The sequence below is a fragment of the Mustela lutreola genome, chromosome 3 (genome assembly GCF_030435805.1).
Source record: "Mustela lutreola isolate mMusLut2 chromosome 3, mMusLut2.pri, whole genome shotgun sequence".
Lineage (NCBI taxonomy): Eukaryota > Metazoa > Chordata > Mammalia > Carnivora > Mustelidae > Mustela > Mustela lutreola.
The window spans coordinates 68,925,885-68,952,805 of NC_081292.1; the positions used below are offsets into that span (position 1 = coordinate 68,925,885).

General features: G+C 37.4%; 1 pseudogene; it reads right to left on the minus strand.

Annotated features, from left to right (window-relative positions):
• Positions 1-14,368: 14,368 nt before the first annotated feature.
• On the minus strand, positions 14,369-21,505 carry LOC131827847 (programmed cell death protein 6-like; annotated as a pseudogene).
• Positions 21,506-26,921: the final 5,416 nt, after the last annotated feature.

The window sequence follows — 26,921 nt, forward strand, 5'->3', positions numbered from 1 at the left end:
AGTTTTTCATTTATCATTATAAAAACATAAAACATAAGTAGTGGTATTACAAAAGACATCAATATGTAAACTACTGTCTCTATTTTGGGGGTGGAATTCTATATATCAGATCATACACTGGCACCTGAAATTGTGGTTCTTGCTAAATGGGCTAGTCAAGATGGAACAAGTATGTATCAATATCCTTCAGAAAGTAGGTCATACAGGTTCCACCTAAGAACTCTGACAAAGGAAATATATATACACACACACATATATACGAGTGTGTGTATAGATATTTATATTTTTTATTACATAAAATAGTATAAGATATATAAATATATATGATTCTTATAGAATCTCAGAATATTGAGACCATGAGGACTATAGAGATCATTGATTTTGCTGTGTGTGGACGTTACTTTTAAAGGAGTACAGGTATGCCTGTAGAGGTATTGATCTGCCCCAAATCAGAGAGTCAGAACTGAGACTAGAATCCAGCCCTCCTGCATGATTAGTTTATTGCTATCTCTACCATGCCATAATAAAATAATTGAAACATAGTTTTCAAAAGTCACGAGGTCTTCCAAAATTCTAAACCAGATACATAAATTTGCATTTTTTTTTTCTCCACCTCGTGGTAAGAAGCAGTGAAAGAAAACCGTTAGGATCCCACAGCTTGGATATACTGAGGGAGATGTTCGGGTGCTGCTCTGACACGTTGTGGAATGGCACCTCTAAGGCAGGTGCGGCCTCTGCCATGGGTAGGGAGCCACCTCTGCTTGGAACAGGAAGCTGCTGAGTTAGAGAACTGCTTGACAAATCAGGAAGTTGCCACCGCGAGGGCTGGCTCCAAAATCCTGCTGGGGATTGGCTCACGCAAGAGCATCAGAACAGCCGTACCTAAATCATATGCGGAGCCTTCCTTCCACGGGAGTCTGGGAAATAGTGGTTTAGTGTAAAAGAGAGGACTCCACTGGTGTTCCTTCTTTCTTGGATGAGCATGGGACACATTTAATAAGACAATGGATGTGAAAACAGTTTGTCACAAAGCCTTGCAAAATGCCGGCTAGTTAGTATTATTCCCCCTGCCATTTGTGCCCGTCTTGTTATGCCTACCTGGTGTCTTTTAGCTTATGTGGTGTGCTAGTGGGATGAAATACAACTAGCTTACTAGAATATCTCTCACTTATCCAATCCCTGAATATATCTGCCCATGAAAATAGTACAAAAGGGAATGGGGAATATGATATCTTTAGCTTGGACTTATTTCCATGGCTAAGTTTAGAAAAGCGTTTTAATGAGTCTTCTTGTTAGCAGGCTATAGCTTAATGCCATTTGGCTCTCCCTGAAGACTCTTCTAAAATTATTCCTGATCTTGAGACTTATTTTACTTTAAAGTAAGCGGACATGCTCTGAGTCTTGAGCTGGTTCATTAATTGCCTGGTGAGGAATGAGTCACTGAGAAGACTTGCTGGTGTACTTTGGCAAAATTTGGGCCTATTAAAACCACATTCAGAATCTAACACGCTGGCCTGGGGAGATTGACTCCCCACTATTCACACCCCCCACCCCACCCCGTGTGCTGGTGGCTGCACTGATCTGTGCCATCTGTGACCATCCAGCCTGACTTCAGGTTGCCGTCCTTCTCACTGGTTCTCCCCTCGCTTCCCCCAGTCTTTGCCATGACCCTCCTCAGTCATTTTTATTTCCAAGTCTTTGAAATAAAAATGTAAAGTACTTTCCTACATATGTTCTTTAAGTTCTCTTGGATAATGAGCCATCGTTATTGTGGGTGAGAAAGATGATCACTGATTCATTTTGTGGGGAAAACATGATACAAATTAATTTTCAGTATTGGCAGGTATTTGTACTTACACTTCCTTGTGCTTAAAATAATATTTCCTGCCATTTGAAAAATGAATTCAATATTATGATTTGTAAATATTGCTTATAAGAATTAGAAAACTTTCTGTCAAATGAGGCTATCTCAACTGTGATTGCATGGTGGTAATTCGAATTCGCTCTGATGATGCTCAGGCCCTTGGGCAAACTCTCTGGTCTTCCATTTTCCTGCGTATGAAACAAGACAAGTTTCATCTCTACCGTTCTCACATTTTTTTTTTTTAAGATTTTATTATTTATTTGACAGACAGAGATTACAAGTAGGCAGAGAGGCAGGCAGAGATAGGAGGAAGCAGGCTCCCTGCTGAGCAGAGAGCCCTATGTGGGGCTCGATCCCGGAACCCTGGGATCATGACCTGAGCCAAAGGCAGAGGCTTTAACCCACTGAGCCACCCAGGCGCCCCCCCGTTCTCACATTTTTTGAACTGATGTATGTTTAGCTACCCAGCTAAAACTCATGACCCTTGCCTAGCTCCCCGATCTATCCCTAAATAAGGATTTTAGGATCTAAGATTAAAAAGGGCATTACTGGCTTCACCTTTTTAGTTTTCTCCTCCTTTTACAATCTATCTCTTCTCCCTGTGCTGATAGATTTTAAGATGATGAAAAAGGCCCCGAGGTGTTGTCTTTCTCTACATGATCAGAGCTGGAGGTGGATATGGCCACGAGGAGGTGACAGTGGAATTATTTTTGAGCCTTACTTTTCCTTAAAGGAAGTAACAGGACATACCTCACCAGAACAATGTCAACAAGGGAAGTTTTCACTTTCTTCTTTAGCCTGGTTGCTCATCAGGAGCAGTTACATATTCAAATGAATCTGTCAGGGACAAGAGTCTGGTGCTTGAGTTCCTGCTCGGCCCGATGACATTGATTTGTGAGCATAATGCTCGGCTGCGGGATGTGTGACAGATAAATTTTATCAAAATTAAGGCACAATTAAACATTTCATCTTCCTAATTACTGGCTGTAGATTCAGCCTGATGACCATGTGCTGTAAGAAATCAGCGACCATTACACATTTTAATGGAGCACAGCTGTCTTACAGCTTGGTAATATTTGCACAGTGCCACAGAACTGTAATTTATGATAAAAAGAAAAAATGTGTATTGGCGCTTTTTTGCCAAAATAGATTAAGGATTCATATACTTTAATGAGATTTGGACCTAGTCTTGGATTATCGTTATAAATGATTTATGTGCATGTTGGTGGACTCCTGTAGTTCAGAGTTGATTTGTGTTTTGGTCTACCAATATGTAATTCAATATCTCGTCTTGAGCCAATACTTATCACTTTCCCCCCTTTCTATTTCTTTTGCATCTTACCTTTCTTCTTGTCCTCTCACAAAGAAAGACAGATGGGAAGGTAACAAAGCAAAAAGGCCAGGGCAGGAAAGGCCTTGTGGAAAACAACTGTAGCTTCTTAAAAACTCCCTGAGAGCAAGTGTGGGGAAGGGTGGAGCTGCCCGCAGGGCGTGAACCTGTCTTGACCAGCTCCAGCCCTAGGAGTAGCCGCCGAAATCTCCAGCACACCAGGTTGCAGAGCTGCAGGGAGCCCCCACAAGGACTAAACCTGACTGCAACATTGGCCTTTGCTCTTTTAAGAGAGGCGACTGACAATTAAGCCTTCCTCCTCTTCTGCTTCTTCATTCATGGTGGGGGGGAAAGACTCATTTGATCCCCTTTCCTGAGATTAGGTAAGAGCACTAATGATACAGACCCTGGTATCAAGTTAGTTACTAGCATAAAAGGCAACGGGGCAGAGCTACAACTCCTCACTATTACTACCATAAGGACTTCCGGGTTGCGAATTTGGCTCCACTTCCTGTTAACTACCGTTGGCATGTGTCTCTTTATTACCCTTATTACCCTTCTCAAAAGTGCATGATTGTGAATGAATGGTGGTCCACAACTCGGTCACTGGTAGGGTCACAAATAGTCAAAACATGTACGTGGAAATTGTATATACACTGCTAGTGCCTGATACATAGTTGTGAATAAATTGGGGAGCAAACGTAAAGCGTTATATCTGACTGGTAGGTACTATTGCCGATTAAATTATTGCCAGGTAAATTAATGCCACATCTCTAATCCTCCTTATGTGAAAAGGATGCGTATCTTTTCAGAAATATTTCTTTTCAGAAAGCTCACTGTGGATGAGAGAAAAAGGCAAGATACCAGAATCTACATGAATCTGCTCAATTTAGGTGTTAACTTGCCTACTGCAAACAGAGAACATATCCTAATGAATTCAGAAGGTTTATATATATATGTAACAGGGAAAGAAGAGCTCATCATTTTATCATCCCGATCTTCTCCAGGCTTGATTTATTTCGGCACTCATATGCTGGAATGTTTCATACTGTACCAGGTTGCATATGCTTGCACACTAATTCTCAATTGCCGTATGCAGTTTGTGACAACCATCTGCTTCGACCTCCCTTTGAGTTCTTTCTCCCACTCAGCCCAGCTGAAGTAAAAATATGGACAGAAACAACTTCTGCAGGGAAATGAAAAAGTTAATAGGAGAGGGAAAGTTATATTGTATATCTGCCTTTTGCATGGATGTGCTCCTGCAACTTATGCTCCACTTATCAAATATTTCTGAAATGCAAAGCCTGACACTTAGCAGAAAGCTGTAAAGAATGCCATGTTTCCTCTGACAGTCTTGGCTGTGGAAGAAAGGTAATAATAAAATATGTACATCCAGTGCACATGGCAACGCTAGAGCCCACTAGCACTGCTCCAGCAACCTAGACTTACCTTATGTAGCACCTTGTCACATACCCGAGAGCGAGGGGGGGTGGGTGGGAAGGAGGAAAGAAGAGAGAAGCAAGCGTATTTGAAAATGCCTGAAAAAAACAAACAAACAAAACAAAACCAACCTATCCTGAAAGTTGACTTATAAAGGAGGGTTGATACGTATTTTCTAAAAATTATTGCATCGGGGTATAGGGGAAAGAACCTCTATAGCTACAGATCTCAGATTTTTTATCTTTTTGCATGGAGCATGAAAGGAGAAACAGGAGAAGGCGTCCGAGAATTTTTAAAACAGACATGAAATTTGTATATCTGTGTTTGAGAGAGAGATTAAAAAAACAACAAAAAAACAAGGAAAGCTTGGGTTTTTAAAAAACACACCACTGTCGTGAGAATGATTGCATTTATTGTAACTGCATTAAATCAAAGGTATGACCAGTTGTATTGGACCTGACCTCAAGAATGCTGAAAACTGAAAAAATTACATGTTAAAAGCAGTGAGAAATTCTGAATCTCTAAGTATGTAAATCTAATTCTACATCCGTATCCATATCTATATCTCTCATCCAAATTGATCAAAGTATGGTATCTAGATCTTCCATATCATATACATATTTCTAACCACAAAAACAAAGAAAAATGACCTGGGGGCCCAAGAAGAATGATGGTATGGGAAATTTCTGGGACAGGAAGAAGGAGAGAGGAATTAAGAGGAGGATGACAAATGAAGAAAGAAAAAGACTGGATATGTCTAGAGAGAACTAGAGGAGTGATCTGAAGTCAAACTGTTATACTAGTATTCAGAAGACCACCATCACAATCTCTCTGTTCCAAAATCATTAATATTTCTACAGGAAAAACACAAAGTGAGAACATGAAATGAAATTGGCAGATAAAGACAAAAAAATGTCCTGGATATAGCAATGATGAAGTTCAGATGGAATCAAATATAAAGCCTGGTGATTCATTACTAAAATGGGCAAAATACAAGTTCAGTTTGTTCTCTTAGAGTCTGAACCACCAGATTCTCTCTAAATATAATTGATCATTTCTAAAAAGTCACAAGTCGTGCAAATATTGTTTGTAGCATTTTACCTTTCTCTTTAAGCCTAAGTGGTTTATCAGAAGAACTTCAGTTGACTATATCAGAACCGGGTTATTTAATTGGGAGTATATTACCTTTCAATTATTGAGAGAGATTTAAAATCCTTTAAAGAGCTCCAAAGGGAATAGTTAAAGATCAATTATGTAATGGTTTAGAGCATGGGTGTTGGAATCAGGCTGGGTTAAAATTCAGCCTGATTTTGACTCTGCCATTTATTAGCTTATGAACTTGAGCCTCAGTTTCTCTATTTGTAAAATGACCGAGTAGAGCACCTGCCTTATTGTTGTTAGGATAAAGTAAGAACATATGTAAATCTCCTAGCACACTGCTTAGTATGTAATAAATGCTCAATAAATGATAGTTACTTCCATTACTGTCAAAAGTCTAGAGGGAAGAGATGATAAAAGATTCATGGGAATGGAAAGGAAAATGCAGGAAAATGACCACAGGCAATATGCGGCAGATGGGACATTGAGTTCTTTCATGGGCAGGTGGGGCATGAGATGTTCAATTTGGTTAGTCGAGAAAATGTGATCTTTTGTCATTTTATGATGTTGAAACTTAAATATAAGGATTACACATGCCACCGATTCTTTGGCAAATACTGTATAAAACCACAACACATAGTTCCATTTCTGGAAATAGAATTCCTTCTCTACCGAACTCAATTACCATACAAAGGCTAAGCTTTGCTACCTTTGGTTGATCAATGCTTGAGGTCAGTGTGTGTGTGTGTGTGTCCATATGACATACGTGAATACATCGTTATGTATACTTCCTAATATTTAAAAAAAAAAAAAAACTTTTGTAATTTGGATTTTCAAAGATTATCTCTGCTTTGTTTCTCTTAGTCTCTTCCAGAAACGGAAAGACTTGATCACCCTCATTTTTATTTTCAGCTAACTGGTTTCATCTACTTTGATTTGTGTTGTGCAGCAGAATTTTTGGATGCCAGATGCCTAAAACACATAGGTTAAAAGCAGGTCAGTTTCAACACCAGACTATCATTTTATAGTTTAGTGAATATATTTACAAATTCCATAGTAACAAGCCTGTTGACACAGGCATAGTGAAATTATTCTCCTCAACAAATAATCCAGTACAAAAATGTCTTCTGCAGACCCTATGTGCCTATCAGTCACTGATGAGAGCCCAGCACCTGACTGTAGGGCTTATGAAAGTTTGAAGTGGAGGAAGAGGAGCCGTAGCTTGGGGCTCTTGTTAATGACTACAGAATCCTCACTCTGCAGCCAAGCCTGGCAAAGTCCACAAGAAACAGCAGGGCTTAAATAGCTCACTGCTAGTCCTAGCAGGGTTCTTGTCAGTCAAATATATTCACTGCATACCTATTGTGTGCAGAGCACATCTTTTCACTTGCCAATTCAGCACTGAGAGGTTGGTTTAGCTCTTTTTATCTTTATGACCTGCAGACTGGTAACAGCATTTCTAGCAGTGTGTTCATTTTAACAATGATTTATTCCAATAAAACAAGGTGGATGTTCCCTAGATATGGCCACCATATGCCCTGAATTTTCTGGGCTAATCTTGATTTCATGTAATTTTATTTTTATTCCAATAAAGGCAATCAGTGAAATACATAATGAAATGTGATTTCAATTTTTTATATTATTCTGAGATTTCGTGTAATGAATTGGCATATCAGAAAAAAATATTTTGCTAGATTATGTTTATGGATTTCTTTGGAAAATGTGGTACGGGGTAGGCCTTAGCATTCCTTGTGAAGGGATTTTATTTTTTTTTTCTTGAACTAAAACCACACTATTTCCGGAAAGTGTGCTATCATCTATGTACAACTTTGGTTCCACTGATGGCTTCCCAGCTCCTGCATCTCCCCCTTCAAGGGCCATTAAGGGTTGTATTCTAATACAGTCACGGATCTTACATCTGTTAAGAATCTTTGGGTTTCAAGTCACAGAGACCCCAACTTAAGCTGACTTAAGAACACAGGAGATTTATTAGGTCATACACTTGAAAAGGCAAGTTAGAGCTGGCTGTAATTGAGGCTTAACTTGGAAACTTGTATGATGTTATCCAGGACTGGTTTTGTTTCAATCCCCTGTCCTTCATGTTGACTGTATCCTCAGATTCCACACAGAACCCCTGAAAGCCCTGTTACTTCAGGTCTGAAAATGGCCCCAGCAGTTCTAGACCTTACATCTTCACCCCTCACTGGTGAGGAAAGGAAAGGTTTCTTATGGTAACTTCCATGGAAGAGAAATACTTTCATTACCAAAAACCTTTGCAAACATTTCCTCTGCTTCATGGATTCTGCTTAGGTTCTGTGCCTTGTCATCAACCACTTACTTGGTTGGAGGGGGTTGGGTTCCACTAGTGGGTTTAAGCCAATCAGGTACCCCCTTTAAAAAAAATTTATATGAGAAAAAGCAACAGTGAGAGAGAGAGAGAGAGCGAGAGAGCGAGAGCGAGCACAAGCAGGGAAGCAGCAGGCAGAGGGAGAAGTAGGCCCTCTCCTGAGCAGGAAGCCCCACTCAGGACTCAATTTCAGGACTCCAGGATCATGATCTGAGCTAAAGGCAGATACTTTACCAACTGAGCCACCCAGGTGCCCCCAGGTACCACTTTTAAGTTTGGGGTGGGGCGCCTGGGTGGTTCAGTCAGTTAAGTATCTGCCTGTGGCTCAGGTCATGATCTCAGGGTCTTAGGATCGAGTCCTGGGTCAGGTTCCCTGTCCAGCAGAAAGTCTAATTCTCCCTCTTCCTCCGTCCCTCCCCCCTGCTCATTTTCCCTCTCTCTCTCTTAAATAAATACATAAAATCTTAAAAAAAAAATGGGGGCTGAAGTCAATCATATCTATGCCATGCCATGTGATTAAAAATGGTTCCTCTAAAGCAAAATTTGGGTTCTGTTACTAGAAGATGGGAAAGATACTGGAAAGAATAAAACATCAAATGTCTTCTACAAACCTCTGTTTGTGGACATCATCAAAACACAATTTCCTAGAGTAAAAAAGCATGCAATGCAAAGCCATCAAATCATGTTATCTGTACACATTGAGTGGTCAGCCAGACTCACACACTAGCTGGAATTTTTTTTCCTGAAGATGGGGCACATAGTTCATAAGATGAAATTTCATTACTGAGACAAAGAGTTACCCAGAGATGTGCAGGTTCATCACATGTAGTCAAAATCACAAATGTCAAATCAAGAAGTTGCAAGTGGGTACAACAAAGAAGTATAATATCAACATTTATTTTAAAAAGCACAGGAATTATGAGGATTCCAGAGATCCTCAGATCACTGACAAAGAGGAACGTTCTAGAATTATGAAGCTAAGATGAAATCCTTAAAATGGAGTCTTCCAAACTTGCTCCACTATAAGTAGTACCTGGGGGAACTTGTTCAAAACAGATGCTGGAGTTCCACCCCAAACTTTCTGAATTTGTAGCTCTAGGGGAAGGGCCTATTTTCAAAAATAGGCAAATTGGTGAAACATCATCTTACTCTGCATCTTTTGTTCTTCTCCTGTGAAAGATAAATTTATATCGAATGGAGAGGACACTGCTTGAAATGGCCTCATTTATTTATCCAGCAAATATTTATTTTACACTTATTCTGCTCTAGGTACCATGCCTCTTGGCAGTAAATATAGAGAGAAGAATAGTCAGATAAAGCCTCTGGATTCATGGAATTTATGGTGTTATAGCAAATATGATTAATAAATAAGAAATTCGTAGATATATGATTACTACAAATGAAAATTATAGGCTGCTAGAAGAATGATTAGGAGGCCTAGTGTTATCAGGAGATCCTTAACCACTTATCCATTAGTCTGTCCAAGTATGTGATACAACTGGGTCTCCAGTAGTAGGTGACAAACATTAGGACAAGTCCAAGATAGACCATATTCCACTGAAGCATGGCTAGGGAAGCAAACTGGCCTACATCATGTAAGTTTAAAAACATCATTGAAAGAGATCTTGGGAGAAACACCCCATCACTGGCATTTATCCTATTTTCATACATCTCCCTAGTGTTTATTTAAACTGAGAGCTGAAGCTGTTTTCTGATTTCAAAAACCAAATCCCTAGAACCAAGGGATTGCTAATTTTACTACCATTCAACATTTACGATGGCGAATGTGAAGTTTGTGTGTATAGATATAAATGCTGGTGCTGTGTGTTTGAAACAGGTCTTGCAGTTTGGTCACTTTAATCAAAGAGCTCAAACTTGCCTTCATTGTTTTCTTCTGTGTAAAATTTGAATATCGTGAAAGATTAAATCAGAAGGTGTTTTCTCACTTGCATTCACAAGAATAGATGACTTTCTATGCTGTTTCTTTTCTATTATTATTTTTCAGGGTGATGATTCACTAACATATGAAACAGTGATATTATGATGCTTCTTTTATAAATGAGAATTTGGTGGGATACATCACAAATTTCATTTTAAATACCAAGGTCCTGAAGCTTCTTGATTCAAACAACAGGGAAGAAATGAATATTTTGACTTTCTGAATATACTTTCAGCTTGACGTTGGTATAAATAGTGCAATCCTATTAATTCTGTCTAGTAAAAGTGCTATGTGTAAGGCAACAGAGAGCAAAAGTATCATCAGGTGATTCCTTATAACATGTGGATGAACTTCTCTGGTGTTTTAAATTCGAGTTGATAGTGTAATACGGAAAAATTCTCATCTTACACCCAGGATTCTAAGATGGTGTTACCCTTATTGTAAACCACCTTCTTGTTTTCCTCCAAAATAATTTATTATATAACATAAAGTATTGTTTAACTCAGACAGGATTTTTAAAAAGTATCAAACTTATAAACCACTGCTAGGAGACTGAATTACACTGGTCAACACCCCATGATTTCCTGGTATCTTGAAAATATATCTCAAGATCCCTGTTCATTCTAAAATGCTTGTATTAGACTGACTTTGTGTCTTTGGAGAAAGATCCCAATGACCATTAAACCAACTCTTCTTTACACACCATTAGCTGCTTGTTTTTTGTAAGTACACTTTGAGTTGTAGAGCTCAAGTATCTTCAGGAAAATTAAAAATTCAATCAACAAATCAGTATTTTAATACTATAGCCTAGGCATTTAGAAATGCTCAAACAGCTGGCGCTTCTGTTGATGATGCTGTTGTTGCTGCTGTTGGTTTGATTTCTTTCACTTTCTTCCAGATGTTTTCCAGCATAGAGCAATAGCCACAGAAAATCCATTCTAACGTAAATGAACATGTTTCTCTTCCTTATGACATAGAGTAGATAAAGAAGACTATGCTTGCTGGCAATTACGTAACAATCTTTGGTCTGAGTAATACCTGGGTCAGAGGCGGCAGTATCAGCATGGTACGATGCAATGCTTGCGGGAAATATGTGAGAAAAAAGTTAAAAACAAAAGCAAGAAAACAAAGCGATTGTCCACTTATGAGTACTAGGTATTTCTGGGGTTCAGATGGTGTGCTATTTGTCAGGCAGGAGAAGACAGACGATGAGCCAAAGAAGACATAATTACATGATGGATACCCAAGAGACCTTACAAAGTCATTTGAATTCCTGGATCCAGCCATGCTGTATGCAATTTCAGACTTGTCACATTTATGAGCCAATAACTTTCTTCTTTAAAACTTATGTTACATTGTATTTGGTTTTTGCAATTGTAGCCCAAAGTCCCAACTAATATATCAGGTGTTGGAAAAAAATGGCATAAAGTTCTATTTGTGGTTATGAGAGAATGAAAATAGAACCCAATGTTATTTATTGTACATTTGTAATCTTTAGTAGCAAATATTTTAAGTTTTGATAAAATGGTATGCCCTTATAAATTAAAAGCTACTCAGTTACAAAGTGGGTTAGAGCTGATAACAGTTTTATTGAAGGCAAAATAACAAACCAAGATAAAATTTTTATACCTTTAATTTAGTAATTACTTTGGAATTACATAGTATAGGAGGCTCTGCCCTAGCACATTCTGCAAACCCTTTTTGGAAGAAAAAGACAAATGATGAGAATTCACTCTAGGATGTATTATGGTTTATTATGTTTAATAGAGTCAACCTGATGTCCCAAACCACCTGCCTCTCCAACACAGGTGCCTGTAGTTCAGTAAGTTGCATTTACTAACACATAGAACTATATATTACAAATCTGGGGAATGTTGCTAGAAAAAGGAAATTTAAAAAAATGTTGTGGACTAAACCATCCCTAAAATTATTGAATGATCCTAGGTAACTGAGACCTTATAGAAAGATGACAAATTTTAATAATTCTTAAGCAAGAAAAAGACACTTGGTATGTAAGGACTGTAGAACCCTGGACTTTTGAAAAACACGTCTTCTTTTGATTTAGTGTCTATTGCATTCTTGAGACAAATGCATTCAATATTTGCTTCTGACACCTGTCTCATTGAAAAAAGTTTGTATTAAAACAAAAAACAAAACAAAACAAAACAAAACGGGGATACCTGCGTGGTTCAGTTGGTTAAGCAGCTGGTTTCAGCTCAGGTCATGATTCCAGGGTCCTGGGATCGAGCCCCCATTGTGTTCCCTGCTCAGCAGAGAGCCTGCTTCTCTGCCTGCTGCTCTGCTTACTTGTGCTATTTATTTATTTATTTATTTAATCTAAATAAATTAATTAATTAAAAATAAAGTTTGTACTTGTCCTTCATTTAAATGTTTACTATAAATGACACATACTATTTGTACCTTACCGGATAAATAGACTTTTTTTTTTTTCATAGCCAACTTTACCTCTAAACCTTCACTTCTAAACCGTCACCATCATAGGTTAATCCCTGGCATCAGAGATAAAATAAAAGGTGCTCTGATGATTGGATATGGAGCCAGCTGTGAATTACAGCACTCAGTCTTTGGACAACATCTTCTTACCTGATAACCATGCTTTCCTACAGGACACTGCATGTTCTTCTTCTTCTTCTTTTTTTTAATATATATTTTTTTATTTGACAGAGAGAGAGAGAGATCGCAAGTAGGCAGAGAGGCAGAGGGAGAGAGGGAAACAAGCTCCCCGTTGAGCGGAGATTCTAATGCAGAGCAGAAACCCTGAGATATGACCTGAGATGAAGGCAGAGACTTAACCCACTGAGATACCCAGGTGCCCCTGCATGTTCTTTTTTACACATTCCTTCTGATTTTTTTCTTTTTCTTTTTACCTGCCAGTGTAATTAACATTCAGTGTTATATTGGTTCCAGGTGTACCATATAGTGATCGAGAAATTCTATATATTCCTCAGAGCTCATCATGATGTGGACTCTTAATCCCCTTCACCTCCTTCACCCATCCCTCTGCCAACCTCCCTTTGGGTAACCATTAGTTGGTTCTCTATAGTTAAGAGTCTGGTTTTTGTTTCTCTCCTTTTTCCTTTGTTCATCTGTTTTATTTAGGTTCCACATGTGAGTGAAATCATATTTGTCTTTCTCTGACTTATTTCACCTAGCATTTTACCCTTTAGATCCAGTTATGTTGTTGAAAATGGCAAGATTTCATTCTTTTTCATGGCTGAATAATAGTCCATTGTATATACATACTACATCTTCTTTATCCATTCATCTATCAATGGATATTTAGGTTGTTTCCAAAATTTTCGCTATTATAAATAATGCTATAATAAGCATTTATTGCATATATCCCTTTGAATTAATGTTTTTATATTCTTTGTGTAAATATCCAGTAATAGAATTGCTGGATCATATGGTAGTTCTATTTTTAACTTTTTGAAGAGCTTCAGTATGGTTTTCCATAGTGACTGTACTAGTTTTCATTCCCACCAACAGAGCACAAGTATTTGTTTTTCTGCACGTCCTTACCAAAACTTGTTGTTTCTTGTGTTGTTGATTTAAGCTCTTCTGACAGGTGTGAGGCGATATCTCATTGTGGTTTTTATTTGTATTTCCCTGATTATGAGTAATGTTGAACATCTTTTTATGTGTTTGTTGATCATCTGGTTATCTTCTTTGGAGATATGTCTATTCATGTCTTCTGTCCATTTAAAAAATTTGGAGGGGTTGAGTTGTATTAGTTATATATGTATATATTATATATAAAATATATAACATATTTTATATATTGTGTATATATAGTGTGTGTATATATATTTAATATATAATATATATATTGTGTGTGTATACATATATATACACATATATATACACATACACACATATATATCTATGCCTATGTATATATATATATTTTTTGACAGGGTGCATTTGCTTATGTTGCATAGTCAAATACATTAAACCCCATTTTAAAAATGTGAGGCATATAAAAGTCTCTGTACAAATTCTGTACTAGTTTTAAATTCTTATTGACTAATAAAAGTGGCTTTCCATTATAGAACTGGAACTATCTAGAAATGCACATGATGAATTTTTTGCATCCAGGATATCTGAAATATTATGATATCTTATGTCATGGCACAATTGAACAATCTGAAATCAAATGTTTGTATGTGAATAACAATCATAACTATTTTTACATTTGCAAAAACCTTAATCAGTTTATCCACATAGATACAGTTGGTTCCCCAAATATTAATTATATAAAATCCTAAGGAAGAACAGTACCCAACTGCATATGCATTCCATTTCTGTAAAGAGAGATTTGGCCTTTTTAGTGTTCCTCCCCTAAGTCACATAGCTATTTGCAAAGGCCAATGTTATACAATGCTGAAGACCATGGACAGATACTGTTCATATAATACCTGAATTTAGCCATCCTGATCCCTATCATAATGTCTGCATATATCTATCAAACTCTGCAAGAGGATGCATCCCTGGATGAAGTCATCAAATGCAATCTGCACCCACACTTGTCTGTCAAACTTTCAAATGAAGATGTTGTGAAACTGGTCAGAGAGTTGGTATCCTGAGAGAGAGCTTACTTTAACTTGCTCTTTTCAGTCACTCAGACTTGTTCCTGTCATAGGTGTTGAAGAAGTTCTGCAGTCTGTGATATACTTCCAGGTGCCACTGAACTTGCTGAAGTTCATGCCAGCCTTGCTTTCTCAGTCAAACATAGATATGACTGACCCGGCAGTCACTGGATTCAATGGAGTCCATGTGCTATCGGACAGTGCTTGCTGAAGCTTGTTGTCTGATATCTCTTGGCTCCTGTCTTTATCAGCACTCTGGAAAATGCTCCATGAAAGCTCTGTTATGGCAGTATCCCACCTCTGGCAGGGCCGGGAGAGAAGATGGTAGATCTAGGTGGCCGTGGACCCAGGCAAGGTGGGGCTGAGGTGCAGAGGAGAATCTTTATATATTTTATTTTATTTTATTTATTTTTTAAAAATTTATTTATTTATTTATTTATTTATTTTTAATAAACATATAATGTATTTTTATCCCCAGGGGTACAGGTCTGTGAATCGCCAGGTTTACACACTTCACAGCACTCACCATAGCACATACCCTCCCCAATGTCCATAACACCATCCACCTCTCCCAACCCTCTTCCCCCCAGCAACCCTCAGTTTGTTTTGTGAGATTAAGAGTCACTTATGGTTAGTCTCCCTCCCAATCCCATCTTGTTTCATTTATTCTTCTCCTACCCCCTTCACCCCGCCATGTTGCATCTCCACTTCCTCATATCAGGGAGATCATATGATAGTTGTCTTTCTCCAATTGACTTATTTCGCTAAGCATGATACCCTCTAGTTCCATCCACGTTGTCTCAAATGGCAAGATTTCATTTTTTGATGGCTGCATAGTATTCCATTGTGTATATATACCACATCTTCTTTATCCATTCATCTGCTGATGTATATATTTTAAATACTAACCCTATATTGGATGTGTCATATGCAAATACCTTCTCCCATTCAGTAGGTTGTCATTTTGTTTTGCTGATTGTTTCTTTGCTGTACAGAAGCTTTTTATTTTGATGTAGTTCCAATAATTTATTTTTGCTTTTGTTTCTCTTGCCTCAGGAGACATATCTAGAAAAATGTTTCCACTGCCAATGTCAGAGAAATTACTATCTGTGTCCTCTTCTGAGATACTCTATGGTTTCAGTCTCACATTTAAGTCCTTAATCCATTTTGAGTTTATTTTTGTGTAGGACATAAGAAAGTGGTCTAGTTTCATTCTTTTGTGTGTAGCTGTCCAGTTTTCCCAACACCATTTGTTGAAGAGACTGCCTTTTATCTTTTGCACATTCTTTCTTCCTTTGTTGAATATTGACCATATAATTATGGGTTTATTTCTGGGCTCTCTATTCTGTTCCATTGACCTATGTGTGTATTTTGTGCCACTACCATACTGTTTTGATGACTACAGCTTTGAAGTATATCTTGAAATCTGGGATTGTGGTAACTCCAGTTTTGTTTTTTCGAGAGTGCTTTGGCTCTTTGGGGTTTTTGAGGTTTTATACAAATCTTAGGATTATTTTTTCTAGTTCTATGAAAACTGTTGTTGGTATTTTGATAAAGATTGCATTATGTCTGTAGATTTCTTTAGGTATTATGGACATTTTAACAATATTTATTCTCCCAATCCATGAGCATGGAATATCTTTCCATATGTTTGTGTCATGTTCAATTTCTTTTATTAATGTTTTACAGTTTTCAAAGTATAGATCTTTCATCTCCTAGGTTAAGTCTATTCCTTGGTATTTTTAGTGCAGTTATAACTGGGATTACTTTCTTAATTTCTCTTTCTGCTACTTCATTATCAGTGTATAGGAATGCAGTAGATTTGGGGTGGTTAGATGGCTCAGTCAATAAACGTCTGACTCTTGGTTTTGGCTCAGGTCATGATCTTGGGATCCTGAGGTTGAACCTCGTGTCTGGCTCCATGCTTAGTGTGAGTCTGCTCTAAGGGATTCTTTCCACCTCCCTCTTTCTCCCCCTTTGCTCCTTCTCTTTCTTTCTTTCTTTCTTCTCTTTCTTAACTATATGAAATCTTAAAAACAATGCAGCAGATTTCTGTATATTGATTTGGTATCCTGCAACATTACTGAATTTATTTAACAGTTCTCCAATTTTTTGGTGGAGTCTTTGGGGTTTTCTATACATAGTATCATGTCATCTGCAAATAGTGAATGGTTTTACTTCTTCCTTACCAATTAGGATAACTTTTATTTCATTTTTTTTTTTTTTTTATGATTGCTGTGGGTAGATCTTCTAACACTGTGTTGAGCAACAGGGGTGAGAGTGGACATCCTTTTCTTGTTACTTAGCTTCCTTATACTTGACCTATTCCTTCTACTTTTTCTTTTTTAAAAGCTTTTCTCTGCAACATGTGCTCTCCTTAATATCCACCACCAGGCACATATTGCATGGAGCACTGGGTGTGGTGCATAAACAATGAAATTGGAACACTGAAAAAATAAAATTAAATTAAAAAAACAAAAGCTTTTCTCATATTGCCATGTTCTCAGTTAATTCCTTCTTTCTTACTGGTGATGTTCTTATTCATAGCTAATAACAGATCTCACCAATTTTTATCAACTTTTATTTTATTAATCTTTTATTTGCTTATTGTTTCTATTGGCACTCCCTATAATTTTTATGATTATGATTATTACTAAGGTAGTTGGTTAAATTGACCATGTACTGGTTATTAACGTTAAAAATTATTTGGAGAATTAGTATGAAGCATATGATTATGATGGCTCCCTCCACTGAGAGTGTTACTGGTGGAACTGTGTCCACCAGAATTTCACATGCTGAAATCCCAACCCCCAGTTCCTCAGAATATTAACTTATTTGAAAATAGGGCTATTGCAGATGTAATTTGTTAAGATGAGGTTATACTGGAATAGGATGGTCCCCTAAAACAATGTGACTGATGTCCTGATGAAAAGGGGAAATTTGGACACAGATAATGCACACAGGGAGAATCTCATGAAATGGCTGGAGTTATGTTATCACAGGCAAGGAACTCTCAGAAGCTAGGAGAGAGGTCTTTGCTAGAACTATCAGAGAGAGCAAGACCCTGTCAACACCTTGATATCAGGAGTCTAGCTTCTCAAACTGTGAGATAGTAAGTTTCTATCATTGATCTAGTTTCTGGTTCTTTGTTGTGGCAGTGTCAGGAAACTGATACAGAAGGAGTGCTTTGCTTGTGCTTTGGGTAGGGATAAAGAAACCCATGTCTTTGGTTGGTGGGTATACCTTGTGCTTAGGAGCCAATCCTCTTTTGGTCACTTAGAATCTCTCTTGTCCTCCTAAGCAACCTAGTAAATGGAGACAGTTCCTGACTCAGCAGTCAAAAATAATAAATAGAGTTTGAAGGCAAAAGAACACATCTATGGAAAGACCCTTCAACTCTAGATTTAGTACTGATTTTTTTTTTTGATCCATATACTGTCACATTCTACTATCTGTGTTTACTATCTCAGAATATTAGTATGTGGCTCTACCCTGCACTACTCAGTCTGAGTTAAAATATGCTTTCACGAGGATGCCTGGATACATTTATAGTTTAATGAGCCAAATAGCTCAGTTTTCTAAAGATAGGTCAACTGAAAGAAGAGTTCAATACACTTTTTCCAGCCAATTAAATATTTTTGAAAATAGCTCTTTAGTTAGGCAGTTAAACCTAAATTTTTAGAGAGATAGTGGCAAGGCTTAAAAGCAGATTAATAAAGGAAATAAACTATTAATTATAATTAAAGACTTTATTGATTGAAACTTGACTATATTGTTAACTAACTTAATTTAATTCTAGATTTTATCCTGGCTTGAGCAGAAAGTTTTTCAAATTGTTTTGAATTTCCCTAGTCATCAGGCTAATTTCTGGATGGTTTCTTTCTTTCTTTCTTTCTTTCTTTCTCTCTTTCTTTATTTTTGTAAGACTTTATTTATTTTTCATAGAGAGAGAGAGCACAAGCAAGGGGAATGGCAGGCAGAGGGAGAAGTATAATCCCAACTGAGCAAAGAGCCAGACGTGGGACTCGATCCTAGGACCCTAAGATCACAACCAAACAGAAGGCAGATGCCTACCCGACTTTGCCACCCAGGCATCTCTAGACTGCTTTTTGCCATGTGGCATGCATCATCCATATTCAATTATAAATGTTTATTTGTATAATTCTTAATATAAGATCTTGAAGCAAAAGCAGAAATAATAATGATAGTTCATATCTATAGAATGCCTTATAGTATACAAGATACTTTATATAATAGAAGCTTTCTTAAACCACTGTCATGTATACAATCTACTAGGTGAAGAAAACTTTTCATTTATTTCTGTACACACTGAAGACCAGGGATTTGTCAGCCCCCTTTCAACAACCTGGTCACCTTTGTGTCCCACAGTGAAGCAATTTTTACCAAGTTCTGTTTTTCCTCAAAACTGTTTAAGTGAGGAGAACTTGTTACTGTAATTGTGTGTATATTAGTACATTAACCAGTAACATAGGAGTGCAAAAAAGAGAATTGTATCTATAACACCTAAATCAATACTTCAGAAGGACCAAAAAAGACAAATCACATCAAAAATCAGTTTGAAATTGGTTGTGGGACAGACATCATAAAAAAAAATTGAGAGACAAATTTGGAAGAATTCTTTTTTTTTTTTTTAAGATTTTATTTATTTGACAGAGGACACAAGTAGGCAGAGAGGCAGGCAGAGAGAGAGGAGGGCAATCAGGCTCCCTGTTGAGCAGAGAGCCTGACGTGGGGCTCAATCCAAGGACCTTGGGATCATGACCCAAGGTGAAGGCAGAGGCTTTAACCCACTGAGCCACCCAGGCACCCCAGAAGAATTCTAAACAGGTTGCTTTCCAAATGCTCTAAAGTATTACTTTAACTTTAAAGATACACAGTAGAGGGGTGCCTAGATGTCTCAGTTTGCTGAGCATCTGACTCTTGATTTTGACTCAAGTCATGATCTCGGGGTTGTGGGATCGGGCTCCCTGTGTTGGGCTCTGCTCTGCTTGGGCTTCTCTCTGTCCCTCTCCCTCTCTGCTACCCCTCCTCCTGCTCATGTGCTCTCTTTCTCTCTCTCAAATAAATAAATAAATCTTAAAAAAATATAAAGACACACACTAGAAATAGTAGACAATACGCTTTATGAAGGACTGAGGAAGGAAAGAAAACGTCAATCACACAGCCATGTTGTGGTTGGCAGAACAGTGCCCCCATCCCCAACCTCAAAGATATCCCATCCCAATTTTCAGACCCTGTGGTATGTTATGGCTGAAGGGGCCTTACAGATGTGATTAAAGATCTTGAGATAGAGATATTATCCTGGTTTATCCAGTTGGATCCAATATAATCCCAAGTGAAAGAAAGGTAGTAGAGTCACAGTGAGAGGAGGAGATGTAATGAGAGAAACAGAGGTGATTGCTGGCTTTGAAGATGGGAGGGAACCATGAGCCAAGGAATGTTGGGGAAGTCTAGAGGCTAGAGAAGGCCAGGAACAGATTCTTCCCTGGAGCCTCCATGGGAGGCTGCTGTGAAGCTCTGCAACCCTACAGACCCCTGGAGCCCAGTGAGATCCATTTTGGATTCTGACCTCCAGAATTATAGGATAATAATTTTGTATCATTTTAAGCTAATGTGCATTCACTTTTTTTTTTTTTTTTGGAGTTTGTTTATTTACATATGGAGAATAAGAATATATTCATGCTTAAAATTAAAATTATTGTGATTATTATGGTATGTATGTATCATTTTTTTAAACCAATTTCCAATTTACCTAACTTTTAATTAATTGACCAGCCACAGGCTCCAATATGTTTGGAAGAGAGGACCATTATTCTATGTAGACTCTCCTTTTATCTACAGGAGATTTGTGAAGTCCTTGTCACAGTTGCATTCAAAGTTCTTGTTTTGTCTCTGTCTCTGGTTTTATGATTGAGGTGGAGAAAGTCAATTTATTTCCTTCTTATTTTCATTTATGAAAACTGGGGGCTTGGACTTTTACACTCTAACAGTGTATGATTTAAAAATTTTCATCAAATAATCTCACTTATCTTCTCTCACCTGTTTAATTTGTAGCTGAAACCCTTGGGTTTATCTGTGCTTTAGCTCTGATTTAACTTGAAATTAAAGTCCGTGTGCTTCACAGCTGCTGGCTGTCCTTAACCAGGGACTGACGATTGAAATGTTTGAAGAACACTGGAGTCAAGAGACCAGGATTTCAGATCTGATTGACACTAACTAGCTGGGTGTCCTTTGACAAATCTTTTAATCTCTCTGGGCCTTAGTTTTCTCATTTATAAATTATGAAGTTGGAGTCAATAATTTTTAAGGTCCTTTTTAGCTTTATAATTCTATGACTCCATAATTTTAATTCCAGGAAAATTCAGCTCTAAGGAATGCTGAATTTCTCTTCAAGGTAGGAAGAAAGATATTGTGGGTTAGAGGATATTCATGCATGTTTCTGTATATTCATTCCTATGAATATCTTTTCCAAGAAGTTGAAAATATCTACATAAGTCCTATCGTACACCTAATTTCTCCCCTTATCATACAAACCTTAACCTACACTTAAACACAAATGCTTTTTGTTGGGATGACCTTGTCTCAGCCATGGATCTAGCCCATTCTGCAAGACATAGCCATTTGCAACTCTGTTATGGACATTGACCTGAGTACTAGAAAAGCTCCAGCATCTCACACAGGAGGAATCAGATTTGAAGACTGATCAATTATAAATCACCTCATAAGTGCTATGGCGGGGTAGAACAAAATGCAGAATATGGGTCAGGGAAGGAGTGGTTCACCTTACCTTGTCTGTAGTCGTGACAAAGGCTTTTGAACCTTTTTGAGCAAAGGCTATTAGATCCATGAGATGCATCCTGAACCTTCTAAAAAGAAAGTTTTGGGGTATGGGTGTTACTTCAGGCACAGAAAATGCCCTGTTCCAAATGCAGGGGTGTGAAAAGCATGGCATATTTGAAGCAAGGTGAAATTTTCATCATGTCTAAATATAGACCAAGTGTGATGAACGACAGGGCAAGTTCATGGAAGATAAGACAGAAAAAGTGCAAGCCATTTACACCAACCTAGAGGCAACAAGGAATCATAAGTGTCTTCATGGTGAAATGACATGATCAGATGTTATTTTTAAAGGGTTAATTCCAGCATGTATTGGGAATGTGTAGAACGAATGTGGGAGGTTTTGTAGAAGGAAAGGAGAGAGGAAGCTTCAACAGCTAGTGAGAGCTAGTGAACTAGAACAATGGTGTCCAGCAGCCATTTCAGAAAAAGAATCCATTGGCTTTTACAAATGGGTATTCTTTCCCAAAGTACTGCCCTCTACCCCAGCAGGGGCTTGCAAGTCACAGACCACTTCTTGGTTTCTTCTCCAGAGTGTTCATGGAGGATATTTTATAATTCAGAGGTCCTGACCATCAACACAACACAAAAATGTCATATTTGAAAAACACATGTAAACAGAATTTACAAGGATCAATGGATTATAAAGTGGTTTCTTATCCCCTCTCAAGGCTATGAATACATTGTGAAATCTAGGGCAGTTAAATACTGTATTTAAATTCGGATGTGATATTTACATATGTTACTTATTCTTTTTATAAAGATCTGCCCTAGTGAAATTTAATCAGCCTTTGCAAGTTTATATACTGTGTCTGTTGGAAGAATAGTTTAAATTAAGTTGTTTTAACCTGACTAAATTATCCAACCAACCTTACCAGCAGAAGGATGTATTAGAACCAGGTTTCACTACAAGTGACAGAAAATTCAAGTAACAATGTCTAAAAAAAGACAGAATTTTGTCTCATGGATAAATAAATATGATATGTAGCACAGAGCTGGGAGTATCAGAAACAGGTTCTTTCTATCTTATTGCTCTGCCATCCTTAGTCCATGATGTCCACTACATGATTCAAGATGGCTGCCAGAGCTCCAAACATCATTTTTCCCTTTGCCAGTAAGAAAGAGGAAAGAATGTAGACAGTTGTACCTATTTAAGGACTTTTCAGATTTCATGCATGATACTCCTGCTTATATACAATCAGGCAGAATATATTTACATGGCAGCAAGCTAGCTGAAAAATATAATCATTATCCCAGATAACATTATTTTGACTAATAACTGGAGAGTGCATAACTAAGGAAAATGAGTCTATAAGTAAGGAAGACGAGTCTATAAATAAGGATGAAGTACATATTTGTGTTAAATTCAACTTGCATTGCAAATAATCTGCTCATCCTTACCCCAGAAGAAATGTGTAAAAACCAAAATTGTATAATGTGAAAGGGAAGCTAGGAGAAAGAAAAATCTCATTGACATCAGCGTTCACATTCTGTAAGTAATGTCTATTTATTGAAGGTGTATATGGGCTAGAAGTTAGTGGTTTATAGGTGGAAGAGACATAATTCTTGCCCTTGTAGAGCACACAAACATTCAGTCCCAGAATGACAACAGGATAACCCCTCCCATTATGAAGAAATGTTGGAGCCTCTAGTCAATAGGAGAACAGTAACATTTCTGTATGGTTCATACCAAGCCATGTCCTCAAGAAAAGAAGACAAACCTTTGAGGAAACTATAGAAAAGCCAAGCCTGGAAGCTAAAACCTGAAAACAGGACTGATGCTAATACAGGGCCATGCCTTCTAGGAAACCTAAATAAAAAGTATGTTGGTCATGAATGATGAGGGTTCAGCACTAGATACATAAGGAAGTTACTCAAGGAGCTGAAGGGGAGCCTGCTATTATTTTTTTTGAAAAAGAGAAGAGAGGAGGATTAAATAAGAAATGCAGAAATACATCTTGTTTCCTGTATTCTTGAAGAGTCCTGTATAATTGGGCTTCATTTTAATAACCTAAGAGGTTATTTGTTGTCAAGAATCTCCTAGTAAATATTATAGCGTATTGCTAGGAGAGCAAAAGCTCCCCAGCCATATCGGCCTTCATTTAAAAACAAAATTAATTTGACTTTCCCATTCATGATTAAATTTACTGAAAGGGAGGCCTTCCCATTTTGCGATGTAATGGGGGAGTCGATTTTTTTTTTTTTTTTTCACAAAGTCAGATTTACATCATCAGTGAAGAAGAAAGGAGATACAATCGCAGATGCTACTCATTTGGCAGTTTTAGCCATTTTTTTTCTGTAGTGAAGTTATTTTTTCCTCCCTCTAGATCAGATTAATCTGTTTTACAAACTTTTATTCACTCTCACCTTCCCCCCTTCACTCCTCCCTTCGCCAATGTCCCTTTACCTGTGGCACTTTACACTGGAGGAGAGCTGCTAATGGTTGACAACAAAAGGACTGCTAATCGCACCAATTAAGAGGTGTGAATGTCACCCGTTACCTACCAGCTTTGTTACTGAATATGCTAATTACTAATTGTACAGGTGCAGACTTTTAAGTTTACAAGGTTAACACAGATGCACAGCTTTGTTTTGGCTGTTTGTTTAAATATTGAAAAATCATGGGTAAAGGGCCGGTCTATGTTGAAGAATGAACAGATGTCATTGCTGTACTTTCTCAGACAGAAAATCTTTAGACTGACTTAAAGCAATAAAAGTGACCTTCCTAAGAACTGATTCTCTGTGGTCAATCTATCAAAGAGCAGGTGTTTTTGGTTCCCTTGGTCTCATGGAAGAGCAGGGGACTTGCCTTCAAGCCGTAGGGCCATGGAACTCCACTGGAAGGTCAGTTGAAAACATTGTACTGGAAACATGTAGAGTTCATTAAGAGGAAATCCTGTACAAGGGCTTTTGGTAAGCCCAAAGTTGCTATATATGAATCTTTCTGAAAGCTTTACTCATTCAATGAGTCAGTGTTATAGATATGTCTTACAGACTTCTTTAAAAAAAAGTTTTAACTAATAAAACACCTGGATGAAGAAATCTGTTTCAGAATCACATACCCTCAATGTGATAGGAACCAAGAGATCACACTGACTAGCCTCTAATTAAGAAAAATACCAGAAATTCAATTTATGGGGAGGACAACTGAGGTCTAAATGTTACATGACTGCCTAGGTTCATTAAATCAAGACTAACTTCAGTTTGCAAAGTGAGATAGATTTTTGGGAAGACTTAACCTTCAATTGTTCTCTAGCAGAATGAGTAATTCCTGAGGAGCTGGTAATTTTTAGCTTGTCCTCAAGCCTACTGAAATATCTTTGCTCTTTCCATGCATCTGTAAGAGCAACTGTTGTTTTCAGTCATTCAACGGGAAAGTGTGCGGTAAGGGCCTCTTCTATTTTTGTGGTAGACTCCACAACAAATAAAGAACGTCTCTCTGGCTCCTTGGAACCCAAACTGCAAGGTTTTGAGAACTGCTGTGCAATGGCAAAACTAGTTGCTTGATTTGGGACCAGTGCCCAGACCACATTTAAGGGAGTTGACCGAGGTCCTGGGTGACCAATGATCCCTTTGCTCTTGGTCATGATGTGCCTCTCTAGTTAACTACCTTATCACGTGGGGTACAATAGAGGTAAGAGTAGCAGAATGCCTAGGATATGGGCTGTCCTTCTCTGTGAACACAAAGGATAAATCTAACCTCTTATCCACGATTCAACAAGCAAATACACTCTAAATTTTTAGCACGTGCCTGGTTCATTGTAAATGCTCAAAAATGGTAGTCATTATTCTTAGCATCTGGGGACATATGCATCTTATATTTAATAACCATAAATAACTAGCATTTGCATTGGACTTTAACCTTTTCTTTTCATGGAGCTGGGACTCTTTCCTTCCCTTCATTTTGCATTTAAAATTCATTTTTAGATTCTGGTTGTTTTGCAAAGACATGAAATGTTTAGTATTGAAAACTGTAAAAATATATGTCTTATAATAAAAAAAATCTATAATCCTACCTCTCAGAGAAAACTATTATTAACATTTGGGTATGTAACTTTAAGCACTATATTCTATACATGCATAAACCTTTAAAAATTTAAAGTGGGAATTGATTATGCAAGTTGGTTTAGAAACTACATTTTCATTTGTATTTAAAACAGTTTTCTTTAAAAATATGTATTTATTTTCATTGCAGTCTTTGCTAGCTGAATTATATTCCTTTGGGTAGATTTTCCATAATTTGACAAATTTTCTGTTTTTGCATATATTAGTTGTTTCTAATTTTTCATAACTCTAAGATGCTATAATGAGTAGTATCCTTGTGGCTAAGCAGGATTTGGGGGTTAATATACACATATTAGTATATTTTGTTGCATAACAAATGATCTCAAACTTAGCTTAAAACAACACACTTTCATGATAGCAATTACTGTGGGTCAAGAGTCTGGATGCCACTTAACTGAACCAACATTAAGGCACCAGTCAAGGTGTCAAGCACCAATGGGGATTGTGATCTCACTTGAGGCCATACTGGGAGGCATCCATATGCAAACAAACTCTGGTTGTTAGAAGAATCCATCTCCTTGCAGCAGATGGACCCAAAACCCTTATTTGTTATAGGATAGAGGGTGCGGTGCCTTCACCTCCTAGAGGTAGCTGAAAGTTCACTGCCAGGTGGCCTCCTAACAGAGGCTGCTCCAACATGGTAGTTTGCTACTTCAAGCCAACAAGAGAAACATACACTAGCAAGACAAGTGTTAAAATCTTATGTAGCATAATCATGTAATCATGTGTATCTTTTTTCCCCCCCTTTCTGTATTCATTCTATTGGCTGGCATAAGTTACACGTCCCATGATACTGCAGGGGAGAGCATGACATAAGGACATGAACATCCAGAAGCAGAGTCATGGGGGCCATTCTAACACTCTGTCCACAATAATACATGTTTAAAAGTTTTGATGAATATAACCAAACTGCAAATGTATCTATTAGCATAGAATTAGTGTGACCTTTTCCCTATAACATTGACTAATTTGAAAAAATAAATTACCATTTTTATTTAATATATTTGTTTATAATTGAAAATAAGTGTATATTCCCATGTTCCTTGGTTATGTGTACATTTCTCTTTAGAGAATTGCCTTACATGTCACCTGAATAGAGTATTAGCATTTTTTATTGTTATATTTTTTGCCAGGATTTTTCTCCCATATGTCTGTTGGTCCTTGTGGTTTTTATTTTTTTTTGGAGAAAATATTTAGGAAAATGACTTATTTTATCTTATTATAGTCTTTACCTTATTGGTAGCCTCATTACCATCACCAAGAGTGTTTTCCTGCACCAGGATCACATAAATATTCCAAAAATATATTTTAAAAAAATTTAATAAGGTAATCTCATGACTATTTTTATTTATACTTAAATTATCTGATAT